The sequence below is a fragment of the Mercenaria mercenaria genome, unplaced genomic scaffold, assembly GCF_021730395.1.
Source record: "Mercenaria mercenaria strain notata unplaced genomic scaffold, MADL_Memer_1 contig_5044, whole genome shotgun sequence".
Taxonomy (NCBI): domain Eukaryota; kingdom Metazoa; phylum Mollusca; class Bivalvia; order Venerida; family Veneridae; genus Mercenaria; species Mercenaria mercenaria.
The window spans coordinates 25,876-40,344 of NW_026463325.1; the positions used below are offsets into that span (position 1 = coordinate 25,876).

The following is a 14,469-nucleotide window of genomic DNA, read 5'->3' on the forward strand; positions in this document are numbered from 1 at the left end:
AATGATACACATGCCTCAGGATGAGAATGGGTATTTTGGTTTTACGAGTTCAGATACACATTAAAAGAAAATTGTTATTACAAAATTTTGCAAATTTGATTCCATATAAATTGATTCTGTGATTAAATATGCACCTTTTCTGTTGCCTTGAAATAGTTTTAGTCTATTGAAATAAATTCAGATCCACTGTTTCAGCTGAAATTCAGATATAATGTTATTTGTGCCATATCACACTTCATATAAAAAACAAGAACAAACTCTTCACTATTTACATCAATTTTCTCTCCGCAATTTTTTACCATACAGTTAGTTCCTATTTGCATATTTCCTTTTAACTGGTGTCAGACAGGTGCTTAGATAAATGCCAGGTAGGATTCATTTGTCATTTGTGCCACTGATTATCCCCCGCCGATGAAATCGGGAGGGGGGGTATTGAAATGGCGTTGTCCGTCCGTCCGTCCGCAGCCATTTCTCAGTAACTACTTGGTAGAATTTCATGAAACTTGAAATAAACATGAACCAACATACTGCGATGATGCCCGTCAAGTTTTTTTTTTGATTGGTCAATTTCCCTCAGAGTTATTGCCCTTGATTTAATAAAAAATGTCCGTCTGCAGCCATTTCTCAGTAACTAGCAGGTAGAATTTCATCAAATTTGAAATAGACATGAACCAAGATACTGCGCTGATGCCCGTCAAGTTTTTTTTTTTGATAGGTCAATTTCCCTCAGAGTTATTGCCCTTGATTTAATGAAAAATGTCCGTCTGCAGCCATTTCTCAGTAACTAGCAGGTAGAATTTCATCAAACTTGAAATAGACATGAACCAAGATACTGCGACGATGCCCTTCAAGTTTTTTTTCGATTGGTCAATTTTCCATATAGTTATTGCCCTTTAATTGTTTAAAAATCCACAGATCTGTACATAACAAACCAACCAATTAGAAGAATTTCATTAAACTTCTTTCATTCTTTTCCATGAACATTTATTATAAACATGTGATGTTGTGTACACATGGTCACCACCTTACCTTGGTCACCCCCCTCACCCCCCCCCCCCAATTTTTTTTTTTTTTTTTTTTTTCATTTTTCGTTTTCTATCAATATTTATAATCAACATGTAAACTGTTGTATCCTCACCCCGCCCCCACCCAAACAAACCATTCATTTTCTTTTAATTTGATTTTGACTAATGAAATTATTTGCTTCTTGGTAACATTCTTAACTTTTTGCTGGATATACTTTTTTGCCGTTCCTCAACTCTGACCCTTTCGGCGGGGGATTCCAAATCATCGAATTTGCTTGTTGATTTTATATTACTATGTCTACAATGTGGAGAAGGCAACTTTCTGCCATGTACGGTCAAGGACACACAATGAGATTATTGGTCAGATAGGCTGAAATTCTTGTCATCTCCCTTTCTTTTAGCCATTGAACAATTTCCATATTACCTGGCTTAGCCATTGAACAATTTCCATATTACCTGGCATAGGTAATTGTTACCCATGGTAAGATAGTTTGCCTTGATATATTTGTTAAGGTCACTCTTTTTATATTATCCACTTTGTGATGGACTGTAAGACTGACTTAAATATGTTTGATTGTCAGGATTTTTTCATACTAGATTCTTTTGGTTCATATTGCTTATGCTAATCTTTTAGGCCTTGAATCTGCTTTCCTCCAGATTTCTGTAAAAGTTTTCAGAATTTAGAAAATGCTTCATTTTCTTATTATTTGTGATAGAAAGAAATTAATAGAAAGAACTTCAGAAGTTAATGACTTACAGAAGTTCACTGAACTTTTCAGAAGTGTTTTTTCAAAATTGTTCTAATGTTTCAGCTTTAATGCATTAATAGAAAAAGCTTTAAACAACCTCTTTTCATGAATGGACTGAGAGATTTTCACCAAACTTGGTGTGAGCATTTTATGGCCCCTTCAGATTTTTTTTTCAAATGGTTCTGCTTGACCCCTTTTAGGGGCCACTACTACAGCTTAAAATAGAGAAACTGTTAAAGGTCTTCTGGTGATGCTTGATGGTCCTCATAAAACTTGGTTTGTAGCATCTCTCTCATGTTTGTTCTAATGGTTCTAATTGACCCTTTTAGAGGCTGTTCAAGTTAGAATAGAAAAAAAAACGGATTGCCCCTTAACCTTTTCTGTAGTTTCCATGAATAGAGCTTTCTCACATATGTTCAAATGGTTCAGATTGACTGCATTTAGGGACCACTAGAGCTAAAAATAAAACAAACTTCAAATTACTTTCTCCTGAATTGCTTGAAGAATCTTTGCCAAACTTGGTCTGTGGTATCCATTGACTGACTTCAACTAAATTCAAGCCTCTGATGTGTCAGAAAAATAGAAACTCCTTTAAATTGCTTTTTCTCACAATCACCTTATTTGTTCTTTTTTATCTAAAATGTAAAATTTTGGAGAATAAGCTTGCTGTAGTTTTTCTTAGACACTTGATTATTTTATATAAAGAAATTTACCAGCAGTGTAAACTCTTGACCTGTTGTTTACCTCACAGTATGTAATCAAGATTGCCTAGGTGCAACTACTAGCTGGAATTCAAAGAAACTATGGGAAGTTTCATTACTAAGAGGAGATGCGCATATTGTCAGCATGTTCTGGTTCGTGATGTTTGACGGATTTATGGCCTTTTTGGATATTCCTACTTAAAGTAAATGGCATTGTTCTTGTCTGCGTTATTTCTCAGAAACTACCTGCTTGAATTCAATGAAACCTCATACTTACTACCAATTCCTTCTGAAATTCAAGCGCAAAAATTTGGGTATTTTGAAATTCAAGTGCTACAAAATAGTGTGATAAAATTGGCTGCAGAAATCCCTAGATGTATATATTTTGGGTAGCATCCATCGGTTCTACCGATATTTTCTTGTAAATAAGTTTATTTCAGTAACACTCATGTGTAACTTCTAGGAAAGAAGTTTGATTTTTTTTCTTTATTTATTTTGAGATAATATCTTTGTGTTTTAAAGAAGTTTATTTTAATAACACTTTATATATCTCATATGTAATTTCTAGAGCAGAACTTTGTTGGTTTTTTTTAGCTCACCTGAGCACTTCTGCTCAAGGGTGAGCTTTTCTGATCAGTCATTGTCCGGCGTCCGTCCATCTGTCTGTCAGCATTTACCTTGTAAACACACTAGAGGCTTCATTATTCGAGCGATCTAAAAGAGTCGTCAAAATTTATCCGATCAAAAAATCCTTCCGATATTGGGTCAGATCTGATTTAAAAAAATCCAGGTCGCTAGCTCAGATTAAAGGAAAAGCTTGTAAACACTCAGGAGACTTCATTTATCAAGCAATCTTAATCTAATTTGGTCAGAATGCATCCAGCTACAAAATATTTGTTCCTTTCGAAATTGGGTCCGGTCTGGTCAAAAACCAGGTCGCAACCTCATATCAAAGGAAAACTTTGTAAACACACTAGACTTCATTTTTCTTGCAGTCTTAATCATATTTGATCACAATATATTCAGCTATGAAACCTTGATTGTTTTCAAAATTGGTTTAGGTCGGATCAAAAACTAGGGGGTGAGCTCAAATCAAAGGAAAACCTTGTAAACACACTATAAACTTGATTTTTCATGCAATCTTAATTGAATTTAACCTGAATGTATTCATCTATGAATTCTTGGTTCCTTTCTAAATTGGGTCAGGTCGGGTCAAAAACTAGGTCACGATCAAAGGAAAACCTTGTAATCAGGCTAGAGATGTCATTTTCCATGCAATCTTAATCTAGTTTGGCTAGAATGAATTTATCTATAATGTCTTGCCTCCTTTTGAAGAATGTATCTAGGGTTTTATTGTACTACCGTATTTTCCCTATTTAACGCCAACAGGGGCAGAAAATTTTCCAGGGGGTGGCGTTTTTAAAGAGAAAAAAAAATCCAATCTTTTGTATTCAGTTTTTATCCAGAAACTACTTGAATTGCATCAAAAAGGTGCACAAAATACTGCCTCCCAACAGTCAAATACACTAACAAATTCTGTAACCACATTAAAACAAATATGGTAAACATTTTTTCGTCCCAAGTATCCTGCAGACTTCCTTTCAAAGGTGTTAATCAGATTTTGGTCAAGTGACGGATTTGTTTGAAACTTTAACATCTGATCATTTACACTCATTTATGTTCACTTAGTACTTAATACAAGTTTGATTTTCACTGTAGGTATTTTTAAAATTTGATTGTCCTATAATGGTTGCCCAACCAAGATAGAGTAATTTTATCATTAAGTATAAATCTGGTAAACATACTTTGCCTAAAGAAGGATATAAATATAACATATATTGTATTATATTTGTAATGTTTGCATTAACGATCATAAATTTAGATGTATTTCATTAGAAATGCAAGTTTAAAAAATTATTATTACCTGCCTTCGTTCATCTTGGTAGCAGTTGCATTTCGCAACCGATATAGATTGGAAATAAATGAATTCAGAAGATACACCCAGTTTTAAAATTTTACTTGCCTTTTGTTTCAGTTTGTTAAATATTTGATATATCTATCCAATGTAAATGTAAAACTAGACATATTGAAATAAAAAATAATCAGCTTTTTAAATACTTAGTAATTACAAATTTTTATAAAAGTCAATAATATATACATTACTAATAGGGATCTAACTCTATGTTACGGGTCTTTTTGTTCCTTAAATAAATCTCTTAACAGAAGAGACAAAAAGCAAAAAGTGTCATTAAATGTTGCTTAATGTGAGTCACCACCTTTACTTGACCAGTGGCATGATGTAATATTTCAGCTGGTGAATTTAACACGGGTGACCTTAGTCAGTTTTACCAGAGATATAGATAACAGAGATATTTTTAGCAACTTCAGTTGTAAACAGAATATCACCCATGTCTGGAAATGACCAAAACTTGGCCCATTTTGTAGCATACAAAACTTTTAAGTTATTTGCTCCACATAAACAAACCATACATTTTCTAAAAGCTTAACGATTACACTGTAGCTGTTAGAATTTTCAATATTCAATGTTGCTTGTTGTGTTCAAAGAAGTCAGATAGAAACTACCTACTAACAGAGCTTTGTCTATAAATACTACTTGGTCCTAAATAGTCTTATTATTCATGAGGGTAAAAATCAGTAGATAATGCAAAACATGAGAATATTTGTATATCTGCAGTTATCGTTAAATGTCTAAGCTTTCAGAAAATATATATGTATGTATGATTAATGGTCAGAGAGTTTTATTTGCTACAGACTGGTACATATGTAGACATTCATGATATTTCAGGATTCAGTGGAGTTGCTTGAAATAAATAAGTGAAATTTAAATGGAAAAGAAAAAAATATCTAAACTGTATTGTTATTTTATATGCGAATCTTTATGAATGATGACTGACTGGAAAGAGCAGACGGTTCAAGTTGACTAATGTGAATGTGATCCGTCTATTTTCCGTAAATCCGTTTGTTTGTCAATATTTACCTAAATGTGTATCTTAAGAGGTTGGTTTCATTTCTGCTTTGATTTTAACCAAATTTAGCCCACTTGTATCATAGAGATTCCATAGCATCATTCTTGCCAGAGATACAACCCCTTACATGTAAATGGTCAAATCAGTGTTTTAAACATTTGTTACTGAAATGTTATATCACTCAGGTGAGCGAACCAGGGCCATCATGGCCCTCCTGTTTAATCCCCCCGCCACGAGTTTCTTAATTTTTTCTTAATTTGAATTTGAGATAATGTCAAGTTTTTTTTATACCAAGAACAAGGACCAATTCAGTCCTGTCCATCAGTTAAGTATGTGGATATATGTTTTGATCATGTGTTGATCATATTCGTAAAGGAATACTAATAAACCAATTTAAAGAATGTTTGTTCGTTCTTTTTATATGCATAAGTGAAAGATGGTTTGGTATTGTCTTTCCATACTTTCATGTACCCCTTTCACAACTTATTATGAGGGAATGAAGTTTATCCAGAGTGAATACCACTAGGGACTTCTTTTTAGCTCACCTGAGCTTTGTCCATGGTGAGTTATTAGTATAGGTGGATGGTCCGGCATCCTGCTCAAACATCAAGTTTGTTAAAATGATCCATCTAGGGCCCATAAAGGGGTCTCCAGAACTAAAAATAGAGAAACCTTTGAGCGAATTCTTTTCATGAACTGTTTGACGTTTTGGTCGCCGACATAAAATCACTGCCCACCCGCTCCTCTACTGTGGTTTGAAACTTCACTTGGGATGTAGTTTTCATGTGAAGAATCCATTCAGTTGACTTGCGTAAGGTTGATGGTTTTACCCAGGTGCCAGCCCATGCTTGATATTGTTCAAAGGGGTCAAGTCTTCCTCCGCAAAAAATGTAGCTAGATTTTCACTGTTGACAGAGTGAAGACCTCATTACTTGGGCAAATTTCATGAAAACTTGCACAGAATGTATGTGGCATCAAGATCTCTCTCCAGTTCAATAATAGGCAGAATAGCGTTATATGACTGTGAATTGGCAAACTTTTAAGCCTTGTTAACACTCCAGAGGCCACATTTCTGTCTGATCTGAATGAAACCTGGTTGGACTGAATATGACGTAAAACTTCTGACTTTAGTAGATTTAGTTTCACCAAGAGTGTTAAAGAAATGAGATCTTACTGTATTAAACAATAGAAAATCCTACACTATTGACTTGCTCAATGGCCATGACTCTGTGTTTCAGCTGCAATTTTGCAAAACCTGCTCAAGGTTACAACATAATTTTCTAGGGTCCAGAACTAGGTCACTAGTTCCTACAAACTGATAACATCCTGATTAAACCCTGTTCGCAATTATAAGACCTGGATCTAGTATTTGGTGTATAGTACCAATACAAGGAAAAGATGAAATCCAGAATCCCCAAGAGTTAAGTCTCCATAATACTAAGTGCGCTATGCTGGGAGGTCTATAAATGTCAAACAAAATAATATGTGGTTTATAAAAATTGTATAATATAGGATTATACAAATCGAAGATGAAGTCGAGGTCTATAATGGAGGACCCCGGATACTGTTATAACAAACTGAACCCCATACTAATGGATGAAGTTGGGACCCCATAAACGCCGGTATGTGTGTATATATAAGAGAGAGAGAGAGACAGAGAGAGAGATAAGATGTCCACCGCTCAATATAAGATGTTAAAGATGTCAAGCGCTCGAGATGAGATGTCGTGCGCACAAGATACGATGTTGTGCGCTCGAGATAAGATGTTGAGCGATCGAGATAAGATGTCGAGCACTCGAAAAAAGATGTCGTGTGCACGAGATAAGATGTCGTATGTTAGAAATAAGATGTCGTGCGCACGAGATAAGATGTTGTGTGCTCAAGATAAGATGTCATGCGCACGAGAGAAAATATAATATGTCGTGCGCACGATATATGATGTTTTGCTCTCGAGATAAGATGTCATGCGTACAAGATAAAATGTCGAGCGCACGAGATAAGATGTCGTGCGCTCGAGATAAGATGTCGTGCGCAAAAGATAATTTAATCTAAAAAAATTAAATGCATGTCCTAAAGATACCACCCTATTAGTGGTATGTTTAGGACATGCAATTATTTTTTTGGATTAATTTTAATTAAATTTACTGATGATCTGAGTTAGCAAAAAGGGCCTTAATATATATTGATAAGATGTCGTGCGCTCGAGATAAGATGTCGTGCGCATGAGATAAGATGTCAAGCGCTCGAGATAAGATGTCATGTGAACGCGATAATATGTCGAGCTCTCGAGATAATATGACGTGCGCACGAGATAAGATGTCGATCACCCGAGATAATATGTTGAGCGCTCGAGATAAGATGCCGTGCGCACGTGATAAGACGTTGATCGCTCAAGATAAGCTGTTGCGTGCACGAGATAAGATGTTGTGTGCACAACATAAGATGGCGACTGCTCGAGATAAGATGTCATGCGATGTTGTGTGCACGAGATAAGATGCCTATTTCCAAGAATGTTTAATTATAACTACCTGATGACCCCAAGTAATATGATGTCACTTGACTGTGACCTTGACCTACTGACCTACTTTCTTGTTTTTTTAATATAAAGCCTTGAAATTTTGATGACATACACAGTTTTGCACACAAATCGTAAAACTGAATTTCATTGACCATGAATGTGACCTACTGACTTTCTTAATATTTTATCAGCCTCACTCGGGGCGTGGAATTCTTCATGTGAGGAAGCCATCCAGCTGGCTTACGGAAGGTCGGTGGTTCTACCAAGGTGCCCGCTCGTGATGAAATAATGCACGGAGGGGCACCTGGGGTCTTCCTCCACCGTTAAAGCTGGAAAGCCGCCATATGACCTATCATGTGTCGGTGCGACGTAAAATAAAAATAAAATAAAAAAATAATAATAATATTTTATCATCAGTTTGACATTTGAAACATGTAGCTTATATTACTCAGGTGAGCGATCCAGGGTCATCATGACCCTCTTGTCTAATATATTGTTGTAAAGACTTGTACTCTGTATCTTCTACATGCATATACAAATGCATGATTACCTCCCCTGATTTTAATAAACATGGATTTATCTCAGTAAGTATTTATAGGACTTTTTTGAAATTTCATTATTGTCATTAGTTGGACTGAAACAATCAGAGTAGATAACTATGGTCTGATTTTATGTCAAATTACCTCCCTTTGTTTCAAATTAAAATGGGTGTATCTCAGTAACCAATGAAGATACTGATTTGAAATGTCATTTATGCCATCAGATGGACTCGCACAATCAGGGTAGATAACTTTTGACTGAATTTATGACAAATTACCTCCCTTTATTTTATGTAAATGAATATACCTCAGCAGCATCTAATGAGATTGGTTATAAATGTTATTTAAGTCTTCCAGGGCAAGGAATAGTCATGCTAGTACAAAAATGCTGCATTTGAGCCAAGGACCCTCAAACTTGGTATGGAGATTGGCTATGACTAGTATGTGACCCATAGGTCAAAAGGGACTGTTACAAGAAAATATGTATCCTGATGATATTTAAAGTGTATGCCTATGTGATCTATGTCAGAACTTGAGCTTATCATTAAGAGCAATGGTACTCAGGTGAGCGATATAGGGCCATCATGGCCCTCTTGTTTCACTTGGCATGGCCACAGAGGTCTAAATTAAAGAGGTTTTCTGTTTAAATTTCATTGTGGATGTATTTTTGACATTTTGGTAGAAAAAATGGGTGAGGAGGTTGTATTTGGTGAAGTGAAACTCAATTTGTATGCCCCCCTTCGAAGGAGGGGTATATTGTTTTGCAGATGTTGGTCGGTCTGTCGGTCAGTTATAGACCAATCCATTTCCGGATGATAACTCGAGAACGCTTTGGCCTAGGATCATGAAAGACGTTAGGTTGGTTGGTCATAACCAGTAGATGACTCTTATTGATTTTGAGATCAGTAGGTCAAAGGTCAAGGTCACAGTGACCCAGAACAGTTAAATGGTTTCCGGATGATAACTCAAGAACGCTTGGGCCTAGGATCATAAAAGTTGATTGGAAGGTTGGTCATATGACCAGCAAATGACCCCTATTGATTTTGAGGTTAGTAGGTCAGAGGTCAAGGTCACAGTGACCAGGAACTGTTTAACGGTTTCCGGACGATAACTCAAGAACGCTTGGATCACGAAACTTAATAGGGAGGTTGGTCATGACCAGCAGAGGACTCCTATTGATTTTGAGGTCAGTAGGCAAAAGGTCAAGGACACAGTGACCCAGAACAGTAAAACCGTTTCCAGACGATAACTTGGGAAGGCTTGGGCCTAGAATCACAAAACTTAATAGGGAGGTTGATCATGACCAGCAGATGATCCCTATTGATTTTGAGGTCAGTAGGCCAAAGTTCAAGGTCACAGTGACCAAGAAAAGTTACAATTTGTCCGGACGATAACTTGAGAATGCTTGGACCTAGGATCACGAAATTTAATAGGAGGTTTATCATGACCAGCAGATGACCCCTATTGATTTTGAGGTCAAAAGATCAAAGGTCAAGGTCACTTTGACCAAGAACAGTAGAACTCGTGTGCACAGTGACCAAATAATTTCTGTTCTTGTGCAATTACTGAATGCATTAAGGGGGGCATTTCGTGTTCTACGAGCTCTTGTAGTATGAGTAGTACTCCCAGGACACAGCAGTGTGATTTTGATGTGATTTTACAGTAAGCAAATGTGACAAGAGAAATCTCTCTTAGAAGAAACATGACCCCTACTTTTCTCTTCATTTTATATCAGTTTTATCATAACTCTTTAAAATGAGGTAAGGATTTGTTTTCTGAAATGGGACTAGCTATGTTTGGCAGCTCATTAAAAAATGTCAGTTTTATATAGAATATATAGGGAATACTATTTAGTGTAGTGTGACCTTTAACTACAAAACAGTCTACTATTATTGGTTACTATTATTGGAATAGCGAGCATTCTAACATTGTTGCATCACAATGCACTCTTTTATGGAAATAGGGAAGCAATAGCACCAATTGGGCTGTAATTATTAAAACTATGTCATTCGAATGAAAACAGCCTTAGACACACCTGAAAATCAGATAAATTAAAAAAAACATGCAAATTTAAAAAAAGAGTTTTTGGATTTAAGTTACATTTTTTTTTTTAATTTTTATATTCAGTTGGTTATAAATGCAACTGATTGTTTTTATCAGTATCTGTTGTCAGGAGTGTTTCGTCCCAATTTAATTTTATGACCCATCCAGTATTTCCAGGACTCGTCAGTAAGAGAAACAACATCAACTTGAATCAACAATATAACTTTTAACATGTGAACAGTAGTTGATTTTAAACATTTTCAAAGGAGCAGTAAATGAAATTATAAAAGAAATGAAAACCTGTAAACTTTGGCATTTCATAGTTCTTTTAAAAATAAATCAAATTTATCTGAGAAGACAATGACAGTGAAATATAAAATTTGACTTAAAATTATTGTTTTAAAAGATACTGAAATTTAACAACTTACTGGTAAATAAAATTTTAACAATAACATATAGTTAAGATTTTCTGATAATTTTGGAAAGATATGAAAAACATGGTTCTTCAAATCTTCAACCAATATTTAAGATCAAATTATGAAATGCCATATTTATTTATAAATGAATAAAACTGTTGTCAACTTGTAAAAAAAAAAATCTGTTAACTTTAATAAATTATGAGAACTTAAACTTTTTCATTGTCTTTGTGTCCATCAGTTTTTCTGTTTATTCAGTTACATCATGCTAATTGCCAAAATTAATGCTAAATGTGAAATATCTAATATCTAAAATATAGATGTTTACATTTTACAGTAATGCAAAATGCAGAATATTGCAAAATGCAGAACAAAATAGTTCCAAATGCTTATTACTGAGTGATTACTGGTACTTATAAAAGAACTGATGTATAAAGTCGTATATAACAACCTAGAATGAATGCATGCCATTATTAAATAATTTTTGTCACTTTTTATACGCCCGTCTGAAAGAGTGGTGTATTATGTGAACACCCGTGTACTGTAAATGGAGAGAACACTGGACGCGTTCATCTGTATTCAATTTTGGAACACAACGTGTTATACTCTGAACACCGATGTTTAGTACAAGTGTTCTGTGTACGATTGGAACGCTTGATTTGAACGCCAGCATTCAATATTAGATCGTCTTCCAAGAAAAGTCTAGACATATTTTACTGTTTTGAGTTTTACTGAACTATGAGTAAGTTATTTTACTGATATATTGTTAATTGAAGTTTCAGTGAATGCATAAAAATGAAATTACTATATAAAAACAATGACAGGAAATTTGATACGAACAGGGGCGCTCATTGCATGTTCTAACCGAGAACGCCGGTGTTATGTCTAAAAATAGAATTTTTCAAGAAAGCGTCTATCAGTACCGTGAGTACGTCAGCAACAAGCGTCTCAATTTTGGCGGAAACAGGAAACTGGAAGGATAATCCGGAATAATTTGTTACGAAGTAATTTTTCTGCTATTTGCATACCTTCTTAGCTTGAATACTCTATTCATAATTTATATTTAAGTTCCACCCGCTAGATCTAATAGATAGATATCCCATGTAAATTCAAACAGGCAGCATTTATGTTGTTGTTGTTGTTGTTCTATTTTTCGTTGTATTGCAAATGCTGAACTAAAGAAACATGAAATACTTTAACTTTTATTTTAGGTCACATCTTGAGCAGGTGCAATTGGCTGCTTATTCAAACAATGAAACTGCCTGATAGCTCTAAATAAAGCGTATAAGAGCAGGTAGACAAATGCTGAAACAAAGTTTGATCGGAATAAGTCGGGCATATGTTATATAATCCAGACTCCTAAAGTGATCACTGAGGTTTGTTTGTTAAAGTTAGATGATATTTCTGTTCTGTTAAACAAACTAGTACCCTAGAATCATTGGACAATACTCTCATTAAGTGCTAGATCTAGTATGATTTTATGAACCTTTAGCTGGGACTTGAACCTGTATCAATAAAACAGTGTCTGGCCTTTGGAAGTTGAATTACTGCTTTTCATGAATGAGGTGTATGATATTTTACCTCAGCATATATACCTAATTTTAACATAAAGCATCATTGCGCATTTAATAGGTTTATACAACATTCAAATATTCATCTCTGTACCTATTTTAAAACAGCAAATAGTTTTATTAATGCTCCAATGTTGAGAAATTTATATGCTGTTTATATAATGAAATCCATTTTTCTTTTGCCAGGCTGTTAAAGAACAGGACTTTGAGGTCATGTTGGAGGTAAAAGAAAAACACTCCTCCAAAATTAGTGAAATGACAAAGAGACAGCCTATTTAGTAGGAAATTGCACTGCCACTAGGTGCAATAGGGAGAGTCCAGTGTTATTTGCAGTTCAGTTATTTGCAACAGTCTGTGTTTTCGACATCGAATAATCATTCTTAAGCAATGTCTTTAGGATTCTTGCAGGAATTTGTATATGAAGAACAGTATACAAATGAAAGTTAAGAAAATCATTTTTTTTTCTGTGAGAAGTATAGAACAGTATTTAAATAAATGAGTTACATGGTTAAGGTATTGGGAGGGTGATAAAATTAACAGTCACTTGCAAATATTTCTTTCATCTGAAATATCATTTTGGTTTGTATTTTGCTGAAATCAAATGCAGCTGTTCAAGATAGAGAATAGTTTTTAATAATGCTAATATCAATGAATGGCACCACTGGTCTCTTCTGAGCAGAAAGATTGACATTTTTCAAATAATATTACTGGGTTTTTCAAAATAGTATTTTTGGTACTGAGCAGGGACATATTTTACAAAATGGACTTATTGGTACTGAGCAAGTTGATTGATATTCTCAAAATGTTACTATTACTTCTGAGCAGACATGTTGATATTTTCTAAATGCAGTTGGGATTGAGCAGGCTTTTAACATTTTCCAAATGAAATTGTATATATATATTATTGCATATTACAGTAATTTATAAATAAATGTGTACTTTCTTATGTTCTGAGCTGTATGCAAGAATAAAATAGTAGTATATTTTTTCTATATTATTGTATAAGTCTGTCAAGGTTATGTCTAGTCGAAATGTTGGTTTTATGCCACTGATGAAAATAATTTTGTAACTAGTATTTCAACCTTACCTGATTTATTTGCTTTGGGAAAAAGTCATAGTCATGTGCCAGTGTCTTTTTGTTAAAACAATATCCTGAATTTTTCTTAAGTACCATTTTATCTTTGAAACTTGGATTATGACCATCGTCTATTTGCAGGAGTACAAAATTCTGTCAATATTTTTTCATTATGATAATTTTTTACACAGTTTCTAAATTTTTTAGGATAGTGAACCTTTTATAGGAAATTATGTTCAAAGCATGGTAGCTTGTTTGTCATGTACTATATTGACCCAAAGTGTTTGCTTCTTTTCACCCATTTGACGACAGGATGTGAAATCATTTTAGAGCAAAGCAGTAAGACAATTTTTTTTTTAACTCAATCAGTTCAGCCATGCGCTTCCATAAAACAGTTACGATATACACAAAAACAGACTGTGTAACAATGAATATACCAAATGAATTATTGATAGTAAGATATTTTGCAGCAGACTAATATCTTCACATGTTTTTATGACAGTTTTTTCAGGTATGTTTAAAATACAACTAAAGAACAATATACATGTACATAAAATGCTCATGCTTGTAAAATAGTCAGATTAAGTAGTTGCACATGATGTTGGTAGTTTTTCTTCAACATGTTTTTGAAATAAAGTTTTTTTTCAGCAGTAAATGTTATTATGTATAACAAACATCCCTTAGAAAAACATGTCTCTTATCCAGTGTTCAAAACTGAATGCAGTATGTTCAACTAATGTTCATATTCTTACCGTCCATGTCTTTGAGCATGTTCTAGGCGTTCAATATCTGTTGCATTGGAATTGAACACGTCCTGGGTGTTCACAGACTGTTCATTTACGGAA

At 34.5% G+C, this 14,469-nt stretch overlaps 1 long non-coding RNA gene across 1 annotated transcript; it reads left to right on the forward strand.

Annotated features, from left to right (window-relative positions):
- Window positions 1-11,876: 11,876 nt before the first annotated feature.
- On the forward strand, window positions 11,877-14,261 carry LOC128554448 (uncharacterized). Its single transcript, XR_008369609.1, has 3 exons — window positions 11,877-11,982; window positions 12,190-12,354; window positions 12,736-14,261. It is a non-coding gene; the product is annotated as an uncharacterized LOC128554448 (long non-coding RNA).
- Window positions 14,262-14,469: the final 208 nt, after the last annotated feature.